The 12,597-nt window shown below is 41.1% G+C and overlaps 1 protein-coding gene across 2 annotated transcripts in view; it reads left to right on the forward strand.

The window, feature by feature from the left end:
* Positions 1–12,597, forward strand: part of SEMA5A (semaphorin 5A) — a 1,729,347-nt gene that overhangs the window by 173,226 nt on the left and 1,543,524 nt on the right. Inside the window, exon 2 of one of the 2 annotated variants that reach the window (XM_085606095.1) lies at positions 6,041–6,102. The exons of the other annotated variant lie outside the window; for it this stretch is intronic. The gene's annotated coding sequence lies outside the window, so the exon portion shown is untranslated. The remainder of the gene's footprint in view (positions 1–6,040; positions 6,103–12,597) is intronic. 2 annotated transcript variants of the gene reach the window in all.

The following is a 12,597-nucleotide window of genomic DNA, read 5'->3' on the forward strand; positions in this document are numbered from 1 at the left end:
TACGAAGAGAAATATAGGAAAAGGGAGAACAGTGGTGAAAATAACCTGAAAAGGTGAGAGCGACCGCAAGTGTAAGAGGGGGCATGAGGAGGAATCGACATTAGGCAACCTTTGTATTCCCAGCCCTGCATTCTACAGCCCCTGAGGCGGGCTCCTAGGAAATACTTTGGGCTCTTGTACTTTCTTTTTTTTTTACAATTCAAGTATTGCAGGTTATGTTAGCTTGGATTCGTTCTTTTATTAGACTTGATGGAGTACACCATCTAAATAATAAGGCATATTTAACCCTATTAGAGTGTTCTAATGTTGTAAATACGTGGCCAGCTCTCAGAATTATTTTAACTATTTGAAGAATGCGACTAGAGTTAAATTGAAGCGACCTGTAACGTACTGTATATAAGGGATCCCGCTTCACGACAGAGGCAGACTGTTTATTTTCCCCCGCTGCCCATAGGAACTAACATCAAGTACGGTATGTGCCTCTAGGCACGCCTCAGTGGATAGTAAAAATCTTTGTGCTTTACTTGACTCCTGCAAATTGAAATAAATACATTTTAGTTTCCAATTCCTTGAATATTGAATCATATTTCATACTTTTCTGTACTTGAGGCAGCACAATGATCTGTTATGTGCTGCCATAAAATGTAGCTTGGGAATTTACCTAACAAAACCGAGGAAGGGAATTTTCCATAATGAAAGCTCTTGCATGACATGGAAAGACATCCAAGCCACAACTGAATTACGGCCGCGCACAATTAGGCGTGTACAGCTTTCCGAAAGTGCCTAGTTTATAGATGCATGCATTCAGCATGTTTGCTTTTAAACCTGGCATGTTGAAATATAATCACATTTACACATTGCTTTGCATTACTAGTTCACTTAATTTGGGAGCAGTGCCGTGTCCCGATTCAATAAGAAGTCAAACCAGAGGGCCAGCGATATAGTGGCCTGATGTATGAATTTTCATAGTGCACAGACTATTTGTGCAGTAAAGGAATTTCACCAACCGACCTATGTACAAAAAAGTCGGTTCACAAAATTCCAAATCGTAGTGGGTCACAATTCGACGTACCGCATTAATATGCATGAGGCAGGCCAAAAATTGCAAACCACAACTATTGGCTAGAGTCACAGGTAATGGGGCCAACTGGGGTCTGGAGATCACCATATCTGTGATTGCTTTTAAGTAAAGCCATCTTTCCTTTTTTCTTTCTCATAAATGCAGCTACTGTTCCTAAAATGAAAATAGGAAGTGTTTTAAAAAAATAATAGTTTAACTAATCTATTTTAGGAGTAGGCCATGTTCCTATGGACACTGCCTGTTCCTAAAAAGTGTTTTTGTCAACATTCTCCCTGTGAAAGGCTTACCATTAAATTTGAATTAGTGGTAAATGTTAATGTGTTGCAACTGAATTTCGGTCACTAAACATTAATACGTACCTTTAGAAATCAAAATTTAGAAGGGACGCCATTAAAATGTCCCTTCCAAATAGTGATCCCTTATTGTTTACTTAACCCATTTAATGATTCGGAAAGACTTTTCCAAATCATTAATTGCGTTTAATAAATTACAAAAGATGTTTTACTAGTCACAAGCCCTCAGATTTACCCAGGGCTTTAAGTGGGATGAAAAAACTGGCGGGTCTCTCGAAGGGGTGTGGCCAGTGTAATTAAGGGCGTGGCTTAAAAACACGTAAGCTACAAATCCGTGCTTGAGTCAGAAAGTGTGCCGCTCGACTTGTATTTTGCTGTTTCTGTCATTGCATCCAGATATATGATACTAAAAGTAACATCATACCTACAACAAGTCAGGACTATTGGCTTTGTCAACGATTGTTAGCTGCATAAGATAAATAACAGCAACTATGGCTTGTATATAATATTGAAAATGCTTCCACTTAAAGCCCTGATGACAGTACGACAATGTTTCTGCTTCTGAGTTTAAAAAATAGAAGGGAAACCCCGAGAGAAATTGACTCTCTTTGAAGGATTTCCCTTCCCCTACAACGCTCACCTGGCATGACGTCATGCCCTAACTTCTCCACTAGTGAGAAGTGAGCAGTATGAGCAGCGCACATCGATGTGCCTGCTATCACTGCAGTCCGGAAAAAACGGACCATCTGTGCCAGGGCACAAAACAGAGCCCGATAGAGACCCGTTTTGAGGCCCCCTTTAAAAAACTGCCGGTGCTCAGCACCGGTGAGACCTGGCCCACTTAAAGCCCTGGATTTACCGAATCAGAGGGTTTGCCCATAGATACAGTGAATTTTAACATGCATGTCTTTCAGTCAGATTCACTGTTTAATTTTATAATGGTAAAAAAAAAAGATTTTATGTTGGTATGTGTCTAAATTGAATGTGGGTTCATGTGTATTTTTAGTTTATAGACTTGTACGTTTTATTAGTGCTGGTCTACATTCAGCTTTAGTCGTCTATCCAGGCTCATGTTTTCCAGAAGATACATTTTTTTTAATTGTAATTGCATTTATATGGCACTTACTATCCCTGATGAGGCATCAAAGCACTTTTTGGCGAGCAGCATGCTACTTTGGAACCCAAAAAGGATTAGTGGTGAATTAGTATAGGGAAATATGAAATTAATTTGAGTGGTGGACATGTGAGTCTGTTAGTTGGATTGAGAAGTATAGTGGCGAGATAGAAGAGGAAAGGGTCTAGAAAGTGTTTATTTGGAGATCATAGCTGCAGGAGTAGGTTTGGGATGAGTAGAGGGGAGGGGAGAAGAGTCAGAGGGAAGGGCTTAGAAAGGCTTGTTTGGGAGACCTGTATATGAAAAGAGGTGTGAGAGGATGCAAGGAGGGGTAGAGGAGGGAAGAGTCTAGAAAAGGGTTATTTGGGGGCTCAAGGTAGTCAGAGAGTGTAGATAGAGGACATATTGAAAGAGTTATAGGCTGAGAAATAAAAAGTACATGCATATACATACAAATTAGAGCATTCAGTTGGTCTTCTCCACCAATTGGTCTGTTCCAGTGTCATTCATATTTTGCTTCCACCCACCACAGCACACAGCATGGGCGATGGGTTAGCTCACTTTCTCAGTGGCTATCTTGCACTGTAAGTAACAGCATTTTACCTGATTACATATGCACTATCTGAAATGGCCGCCCTTTATCTTTTGTTTCTTTACATGCATTTGCCTGCCACCTTTTTACCACATCTTTTTACTACATCATCTTTACATTTAAGCTTTTGATTTGTATTGCATATGATTGCAAAAGAAAAACATAAAAATGGAACGCTTCCAGAGGCCCAGTTTATAGGCATTGGGAGCTTGTTTTGATCTTCAAACTAGACACACTGACACTCTTTTGAATATGTCCCCAGTGCATTCCCAGGGCACGCCGGCCTTACATATTTCCATACCCCTTGAAGTTTTGTGCATGAGACAGTGAAACGATGCTTATGTCTTGCACATAATTAAACCGCTGTAGGGTATTGAATAGGAGCACTCTATTGTTTGTCTTCCTGAGTCCCTCCCACACCTTCCTCTTTTTAACCCGTTGCGTGCGCACGTCGGCCAACGGCCGTCGAGAGCACTACCTCGGTAGTGCTGCGCACGTCCGTTGGCCGACACTACCCCGCCCACTCAATAAAACTCCCGCACCACGGCGGAATTTGCGCCGCGATTAAGGGGTTAATATCCTACAAGTCAGTCCAATTCCTGAACTGGAAAAGGCTGCAGGCCGGACTCAGTAAACCAAAGGATACATACAAGCTTATATTACATGTTGGTCAACCAGCGGTGCTCACTGCCGATCATAAGGGAAAGTGGTCTTCAACCACCGTAGAGTACCAATCCACAGTCCATTGTGTAAAGAGCACGCAGCTGTGAAACAACTGGGGGTCACACTACTTGTGTGTGATGCTTTTCTCTACAGCGCTTATCATACAATGAAATAGGAGCAACCCCACCCACCCTGTTAATTAGGTGGTGGAGGGACACAGTGCCGCCGACTGCTACTGAAGGAACTCCGTGTTCCTCCTCAGAGGTTTGTGGACAGATTACTGGAGGAAAGTAGATATGGCCCAGTGCTGGTGTGGGGAACCTACGTCAGGCCTTCACCCAGCCAGACTTTGGTTAAAGCCCAGTACTATCCCAAGGGAGAGTTAGGACTGACATCTGTTATCAACAGGCTGGAGGGAAGATATCATTCGATACATTTAGCACATCTGGGCACGCGTGGGGCTGGGGTGGAAAATGCATATCTGTGGCATTCTGCAAAATGAGCTTTCTCTCTCACTACTGACGGCACCAGAGGGTGTCCATCCTCCAACCTCACACCAGTCAAGAAGGACTGATAGACTGTTCGGCTTAGCTGCTGGAAAACTGTGTTCATAAGCAAACTTTCAGATTAGTTGCTGTCACAAGGGCAATAGGAAATGTAAACAAAGATATACGCCAGGTAGCTGAATCTCTATGACAGTGTCAATTCATTTAAATTTGTAGGTAAAAAATACATTATGTCATTGCGTCGAATACTTATATGGATTAACACCATTTGCCACATCTAAATAAATGAGTACATTGAATTAAAAACCATGGCAATATTAGAGGGCAGAGCCATTCATGTACAAGGTTCACCAGTTTCATTTAAACTCCGAGAGGTTTTTCTCCGTGATCGGCCTAGCTCACTCTTTTTACATGAGTGCTCACAATGCGCTAACAATCCCCTGTGTCATTGTGACTGAGTTTGTTATTATGAGGTTACCACTTGTTTGCGTAACATTCACAACATGGCACAGGTGAACTGAGCATTTAACTATACTATGCTGAAAATGCTGTGCACTTTTATAAGCATAGCAATATTGAGTTTCCTATTAAACTTGCCCACAGTATACTCCTCGAGAGGGGGGCCTGTGCTGAAGTAGACCTACCTGGCCGAACAATATTGCAGTAGTGGGATTTCCACACAACTTTGTCAGGGTGAATAAGTCTTATGCGACTGGATCTTCTTATAGAGTTGGCCTGGCTTAATGGTTTTGATGATTGAACTCAAATGTGGGAATTAATCCATTTCAGGCAGCCTTCCTCTCTCACCCTTACCTGGTCTCTGCCCACTTTGGAATAGCCTTTGGTCTATGTTTTGTCTTCCCTTCATCTGCTGGCCTTATGCCAGTTTGCCGTACACACTGGCACATACATGCACATGCAAGCAGACATTCAGGGCAAGCATACACACAATGCTTGTACAGACACGCATGCAGACAAGTGAATTCACCAGGTGGTGGTTGTACCCTGCAGTGCAACGCTCTTACAAACCCACATGTCAAGTACTGCTGTGGGGGCAGCGGTGCAGACTGTTCTTGAAGAGAGTAGGCGCAGCACAGGGGGTATCAGTGCAGACACCCCTTATACACAGAGCACTGTGGCACCGCTGACAACATGCAAGCCATGCCTCACTCACACATGAAAGATAAGGCCCAGCATGGGCAGCGGAAGTGCAAATGTCACTCAAACACAAAAGAAACAGCCTGAGTGGAAGTAGGGTTAGCTTCACTGCATACAAATCAAATGAAGTCAGCATCCCTTGCACACGCAAAACAGTAAAGGCACAAACCGTACAGCCTTCATTCACACGCGGGACAGCTACAATGAGGGGGCGACATAGTGCATTCTCCTGCCTCACACATAAAGTGGGAGCAACATGAGTCCAGCCTTCGCCTTACCCCAATTGCTTCCTCTTGCCTTTACTCATCCCCCATTTGTCCCTAATGATGAGTCTTTCCTCTTTCTAGCTCTATGATGAGTCTTTCCTCTTTCTAGCTCTAAGCACAGTCCTCAAATCCTAGTAATTGGCTGCTTCCTTTCAACACACATTAGTTTAACATCATTGTATTTTCGGGTGAGTGTGATGCAAATGTTGCTGTTATAAGGTTGTTCAATGTGAGCAATGTCATTTTGAGTCCACTACTAAAGTTTCTCTGGGTTCATACATTTTTTCGTAATTGCAAACATATGTCTCCCGTCTACCTTGTAAATTCCACTCTGAATTCAAAAACCCTGTATTTTGATATTTTGCAGATGCCTACAACGCAAGATGTTATACTTCAGTGTGGAGACCAAAGGAGCTAGACTTTGACCAGGTAAGGTAAATCACGTCTCCCTGAGGGTTACTGTCATGCGAAGACGTCTCTGGAACGAATTGTACGGTTTTAGGATTTAGACGAGTGTCTCAAAGGTCGCGTGCTAATGGCCTATTAAGAGCAGATACGGACCCACTCGCCAGGCTTCCTTCGACGAAACTGGAGGCCCTCGAGTTTAAACCATGCATTATAGTAAAAGAAGCGAAACAAAAACATGTGTAACAATTTACAAACGTAGAGGTCGTCCATTACCGCCTTCCGATCAGCACTTGTTTCACGATGAGTGTCTCGCGGGAAAGCGTTTCCCAGGGCACGTGCTCCAAGCTCCATGTGACACTGATTAGCTGACAAGCTCGAGCTAAGACCCCTTGCCATAAACATGCCTTTCCCAGTCCATTATGGAACCGCAGGGAATCCGGCCGCTCTTTTACCAGAAGACCTCGCCTTATTTCCTATAAGAAGTGCTTTATAATCAAAACAGAAAAAAATGAACATTTGTGGTGGATTCTGCACGCATGCTGTTCAAGTGCCGTCTTTGATTTCGTTGGCTTGCTACGCCAAATGTTTACTTTGCTGGTATATTATTTTTTTAAAAGACGTGAAGTGTATTAGCTTAACCCCTCAAACGTTTCAGATGCAGAATTATCAGGATCACATTTGAGAGACCCCTAGAAAATCACATGCAAAGTAGGTTTTACTGCAAATCTGAAGATTCATCTGGCCCAATGGAGTCCATTGCATTGCTCCTAGCCACTGGTAAGCGGGAACTAACAGCTTATGGCAACATTTCAAAAACCTATGTCAACATATCCAGTCCTTGTTTACAAGGCAGCTTCAAGCGGCGAGGTATTTACCATACCCAGTAAATACTAATAACAGTATGTAGTGCTCACTGGGTGTGGTAAATACCTACAACTCCGAGTTTTCCTCTGGAAAATGAGTAATTGCATGCAGAATTGGGTTTTCAACAGAGAATTCTGTAGCTACTGGAATCTACCACTTGTTTTCAGATTGATTGGTTGTGGTGTTTACTGCATTACTTAGAATTTCTCTGTGCCGGAGGTTGAACAGGAATTGGAATTACCCCGCCCAACTGGAATCATGGCTAGAGTGTACAGATTACCAGTGGTCAATAACAGGGGTGCAGTGTTGGACTGGCATTTTGGGCAGTATGGACTTGCTAGATGAGTTAGCTTGAATGGGCGAGTGTGTGGTTTTTGGTCCTGTTATGGCCCACAGGATTTAAAAACCGACCTACACACTAGCCCTTTCAAGTTGCCCACCCGGCAGTGCCAGACTGCTCGAAGTTCCAGTCCAACACTACAAAGGTGTTATACATTTCACCTTTGATTTTTTTTTTTTTTAAGATTACTGAGTTTATAACTTCAAACCTTTTGTCCCATTGCTTGCTAGTGAAAATTCCCTGAAAATGTGCGCAAAATATTTTTCTACAGTAATATTCTCCTACTTATTGCATGTTAAGTTTTGTGTGAGTTGTTTACCACACAAAATACTTTCGCTGGCTTTGATTTTTTTCTTTCCCGAATTGTTTTAAAATCTTTCATACCTGCAGGAACTCTTTTTAGCTTGCAAAGTTTTGAAAAAAACTTAGGTTTCCAGAGGCAGACCTTTGAAATGTTGCACCCACTGGTTTAGAATTATGAAGTACAATGACGCATCCTGTTGTGTAGCTTTATTGAATGCACAGGAATGACCATGCTGTTCCGAGTTTTACTCTGGAGAACAGGGAACTGTTGTGAAAATAACTGATTGCACATCCATATATGCATGCAGCCCAGATATTCCAGCATGTTTTCTACAGACGTAGTCTGCTAGACTTAACTTTCTGAAATGTGCCAGGAGAAAACCCACATACCACTGAATCGGATGGAAACTACCATTTCCTCCCAATTCTGAACATGAGTGTGCAACTTGATTCACAGATTTTTGGCCATTATTAATGATGACTTCATAACAAACAGGCAGTTAAAGTTAATTAAAGTTAACAGACCCACATGTTCGGCTACTTAAGTTTCTAAATATTATCCTGGCATTATGTGACATAGGAATGAGTTTCTTCCCTGTCACCGTATTTGTGTAAAAAGTAAATTACAGACGTAATCCGAACGGATTGATTGAAAGTATTCTGGGCGGGGGTTGACCAATGCTCTAAATTATGCAGGCCGTTGCGGTCATGAACATCACTTTTGTTTTAATGTAGTAACCTATATAGCTACAGTATTCAGAGACGTATATTTCTTTTTTTGCAATGTTTTATTTTGTTCAGTTATTAAACAAAAGAACCCACAAAGGAGACTTCCACATAGTTTCATTGCATTTCAGAAAAAAAACATTGTTTTATAGTATTCCAGAGATTTAAAAAAACTTATCTTTTTTTTGTTTTACTGAGTAACTATCAGGTTGTTAACAATAAATGCACATGACATTTAAAGTTAATGACAAAAAACTTGCAAAATCATCCCGCATGCATTAGCACTCTACACTATGCAATACTCTGACATCTCTCAGGCTCCGTAAGCATTCTCTGGCTTTGTTGACTAATGTCCTGGAGCAATACTAGCTGGAGAGCCGTGTCGTGGTCCGCTACGCAGGTACTTAGAGGCGTCCAACTATTCAAGGTCTGGCAGTGTGCGGAAGAAAGCTCATATAGGTTTCTTCCACCTCATTACAAGATAAAGATCCTTCACTGGTACCAATTATCAGGAACTTATAAGGGGGTTAAAGTCCCTGCCAGTTAGGGTTACCAATGCACATGTATCAATTTTAGGGCGAGAGCACTGGCACTGGGGCCTGGTTAGCAGGACCCAGTACACTTTCAGAGTCATAACCATCCGTACTGGAGCAAAAAGTGGGGGCTGACCATACAAAAAGGGCACTTTCCTACAGGGGAGCATGGAAAAATGATAGAAGGTAGCAGGTAGGAGTGAGTGATGATGATATGCCCACCTCGAAACATTTTAGGCCCTGTCAAATTGCGTTCCAAGATTATTTGACTATTTATTAAAACTGATTACCTTGTAGATATTCTTTTTAAAAATGCACATTCTTGCCCCAATATTTTCCATGTTTTCTTGAGAGGCAAACCCAAACACTTCTGTGCAGCATCAAACGTGTTTGCAACACCACAGAAGTATTGGAATTATTTGTGTACCCTCAGGCCGACCTATAACACCTATTGTTATTTTAGCAAATATAGTTGGAAACATGTACCGTACAAAGCACTGTTAAACCCATTTTCAATATTTCTCCAAAATGATCTTCATTGAAGAACCTACCCTTGCTCTCTCATAAGTTCACATGAAGAGGGCTGGGCTTACTTGCTATGTTCACTCATTTCCCATTCTTCCCTGTGCATAGGGAGTGGCTTATAAATAGCTAATGTGTATAAAAATGTAAGCACACAGCTCATAATCTGAATTGTGGATTCTGTTTCAAAAGTTTGTTTTAATTGACAACACCCCATTAAATACTCCCCTCCCCTTTTTTAAGGATTCCTTAAAATCCATGGAGCACATTTAAAGAAGTCACAAAAAGGTCAGTTTTTGAACTGATATCAGATTCTATGCCAAATATGATGTACTACCCTATAGTGTTTGTGTGCTTATTGTGGGAAGACACTTCCTAGAGAAATGCATTAATATATTTATGTTTAGATTTCCCTACAAATTGTAACCCCCATCTAAGAACTATGATTTTTATTTGGTCAAACGTTATTTATAAAAACCTTTATTGCAGATTGCCTAGGGATGCAAAGTTATACAACACATTTATAATATGAGATGTATGTACATTTCTCTGGAAAGCTTTCTTTTTGCCACATGAGTGCTATATTTTTGTTTTTATTTTATCTGCCTGAACTGGGGGGAAAGTACAAATGGTCTTGCTGGGTTCTGAATCATTAACTCTTGGCTGTTGCAGATTTTGGAAGTGCACACATATACAAAGAGTACTGGCTAGCAGTGCAAAATATATTCGATAAACACTTACATGACATATTTCTAAGATCTTCTGTCTCAAGTTTCGATAATACTCACCAATTTCAGTTCTTATTTGTTCTTTATCCATATCGACCATCAATCTTGTATTGTACCTTTCGGTAGAGGCGCGGACGCGATACTTACTGACATAGCCTGAGCCCTGTTTAACACACTGATGCTCCATTCAATTGAAGGCATCAGCAGCTGAGCTGAACATCATTACCATTTCAAAGCGCAGTGCGAATATCCTTTTCTGTTACACCAGCCTTTTAAGCTTTCCGCTGTGCACACCTGTTGCTTATTCCAGAAAATGAATGCCTGACCTTATGTGCTACAATACATATCTTTTTAGAAACCAGATTTAAAAGGATTAAAGTTAATAGAAAATAAAGATTTGCTGTAGCATAAAGTGACCAAACAAAAAAAATTAAGTTACTGTACATTATCAGCCAGTTGAGCAAATAGCTTATTATTGTATTGCCCTTTTGCCTAGATGGGGAATAAATTGATTAAGATCTAAGGCATGGCACGTTTAAAAGATAATTTTATGGTCTGCGGGTTTGCGTGTGTGTAAAATCTGTACACTGTATTTAGAATAGCTGAGGAGCATAGCACATTGGAAGCTTAGCTGAGTCTTCACCCGGTGACATGATTGGTTGTGTAATTTAAACCGGCAGCACAACATCACTGTTGAGCATCACCATTGGGTGACACAAGAGGGGCGGCCTGTTTGCTAACCTCTTAGTGAGTTTCAGATTTAGGATAAAGGAGGTAGGTACCCTGTGGCAGTAAATAATACTAAGCATTGCTGATATGATCCTTTTTACATCAATCTAAGGAATACTCCAGGAAAGGCGTCACTAGGATGGATGGTAAGCATCTTGGATGGTTTCTTCCTTTCTTCTGACCACATGACTTACAGTTAAGGCTCCCTGTTTTCAGTTTTTATGGATTTTTACAGATAAATACAGACCGAAACACTGTGTTTTTCTGTCTGCATTTATTTTTAAAAGTGGATAAATACAGAAAATTGTGCTTCTTTTAAGTGACTCTCCATGCTGTCTTTCATGGATTATAGGCCAGCAGCGGAGCAGATGGACAGCATGGGAAATTAAAAAACAGGATGAAATTTCTTTAAATAACAGCATATGTCAAAATACATTTATGGTATAATGCTAGTTTTCACCAGAGGATGTATTGTTATGGAATATTTGACAGCTTAAATAGCTAAAACACGACAGACATTAAAGTATGAGTGCGCGTCTATCAGTTGTATAAATATGGAAATGTACAGTTTTTCAACTTCATTTATATGCAAAACACAAAAGAAATATTGATAAATACAGATAAAATGGGCAAAAAATAAATATGGACAAATACAGACGGAAATGTTAAAAAAATAAATACCATAAAACCGGGAGCCCTACTTACGATCCAGCTATCCATTACACTGCAGAAGATGTAAGGTGTGGAAACTGTGGAGATCAGGAGGACGTGCATGTCACGGCAGAGGATGATGGTCACTTGGAGAAATCAGGAGACCTAAAAGACAATCAAGGATGAAGAGGCGGAGAACAGAGGATACCCACAGGTGAAGGAAGGCACATGAGTATCGGTATCTGAGATGGGGTCGCTGTCGAGGAAGAATTTGAATCATAAGGTGGCTCTGACACGCAAAGGAAGATTGGGAGAAGGGGACTGAAAGTACGGGGAGCAGGAAAGGAAGGATAATTGGTTCAGGACGAACAGAATTGCAGTAAAGTCTGTTGAAAAGGAATTTGGCTATCATGTCATATTATTGTCACGGAATGGTTGCAGTTAAATGGGGCTGGTAGTTGGGGTGGCAGATATATTGTTAGCTCTTGGGAGTACTGGAAGCGATCCATGTTGCTGAATTGCGACATCTTTTTTATGCCATGTTACATTTTATTAGATAGTCTCTGTAAGTATCCAATGAAGGTTTTCACATAAAACATCTTGTGACATTTACACTAGCAACTGTTGCTATGGTCACTTACTCTTTCTTTTTTCCCTCATAATTACCCATTGGTGTGAAAATAACCAAACGGGAGATGCTGTGGACCGGGGAACGTGTGAGAGTTATGGAATGCATCAAACACCATGCTGTGACTATGGATCTGGTATTATAATGAAAGGAGGATCTAAAGAGCTCCCGTTACTGCCAGTATACATTATGTTATTGCAAGGAATTCATCTGCGATATTCCCTAATTAGAAAATGCTTGCAACCGCGTGAACGTAATGGAAGCAGCGCAGTTTAGCTTCCTGGCAGCACATCACTTAAGAGGAAGGGACCCTACTTGAAAAGGCTATCGGATGTGGTCCACAGAAGTCTAAATGAGGGTGCTTGTATGGTCATCAACTGACTGCGGCAATAATGGATGCCTTTTCTAAATTGCACACTTTTTGTAACACTCTAAAAGAGCTTTGTTTCATTGATTGCATTACATGGTTATCGAGCAGCATGCTTTGCACAA

The sequence above is a fragment of the Triturus cristatus genome, chromosome 5_1 (assembly GCF_964204655.1).
Source record: "Triturus cristatus chromosome 5_1, aTriCri1.1, whole genome shotgun sequence".
Taxonomy (NCBI): domain Eukaryota; kingdom Metazoa; phylum Chordata; class Amphibia; order Caudata; family Salamandridae; genus Triturus; species Triturus cristatus.